This window comes from Chiloscyllium plagiosum, unplaced genomic scaffold (genome assembly GCF_037043375.1).
Source record: "Chiloscyllium plagiosum isolate Xiang-an unplaced genomic scaffold, Cpla_swu_hap1 HiC_scaffold_27, whole genome shotgun sequence".
Taxonomy (NCBI): Eukaryota; Metazoa; Chordata; class Chondrichthyes; order Orectolobiformes; family Hemiscylliidae; genus Chiloscyllium; species Chiloscyllium plagiosum.
Window position 1 is genome coordinate 20,327,195 of NW_028270165.1, and position 1,319 is coordinate 20,328,513.

Here is a 1,319-nt window from a genome sequence, read left to right on the forward strand (position 1 = left end):
AATCTCCCAGCCTGTCAAACCATCCAGACACAGAGTGTAGTCATAGCAGGGAATAAAACAAGAAAAATGAAACAAAATTACAAATTAATAGGTGATCATGCTTAATGCTTTGTTCATGAGGAAGTAACCAGAAATAGGGCTCTCTCAGGATTCTTCTGGTGCCCGACTTAAGGAATTCTGTCTCCCTTACATCTAACTATTAGTACCCAGCTGTGATTTACAATATTGACACCAACAGAAATAAGGCATCTGTTATCAAACAGACATAGAAATATACAGCACAGAAATAGACCTTTTTTCTCTATCATGCACATTCACATGTATAAGTCCATGGGGGAGAATTTGTACTTGCAGAATGGTATTTGCAGATCCATTCTATTTTGCGCAATAAAAATGTATAGTCTGCAGGCAGTTGATCCATGTACTATTTCGTAAATTCCACTTTTAAAATAGAATCAGTCTGACTCAAGATTGAGATACAGGCCGATTCTGACCTCACACCTTAAATACATTGTCTGAGCTGAGATGTCACCTTTTGCTATAAAACCTTAAGTGCTCTTGAGAAGGTGACACACAAGAAGTTATGGGATTTACATAGTAATGATACCTGCAACCCATTCTTTAAGTTGAAAGACTTAACAATTCAGGTTTGTTCAATATATCATTTCAGTGGCAGGTCACTGTAATGATTTTCCATAAATTCTGTCTTATGATCTTATTCTATACAACCACCTGATGAAGGAGCAGCGCTCCAAATGCTAGTCCTTCCAAAAAATCCTATTGGACTCTAACCTGGTGTTGTGTGATTTTAACTTTGTCCAAGTTAGGGTGGATTGGCCATGCTAAATTAGCTATAGTGCCCAGAGATGTGCAGGTTAGGTGCTTGAGTCAGGGGTGAATATAGAGCAACTGTGGGGAGGAGAATGGGTGTGAGTGGGTTACCCTTCGCAGGGCCAGTGAGAACTCATGGGGGTTCTCTGAAGGGAAGGGATTTTGACAAACTCATTTTTTTGCTTCCCAAAATCAGACCTGCTCACTCTCAGCAGTATCCCAATGTTGTGGAAGATATTAACTTTCAGGTGGAGTTATGCAAAATTTAGAGAGATGTCCGTCTTGATGTTTTTGCTTTTCTGTAAGATCCTGGATCAGTACCCTCAGGAGAATTAGTTAGAGTGGAGTGAGAACAGCAGGGGGGAAGAGAGAGAGAGAGAGAGATTTTTTGTAGAATAACAAATCTGAATTTCTACCCTGGACTGACAGTGATGACTTTTGTAATCTCTCTTTACAGAGCATCTGAAGAGCTGAAGATGCAATATTCA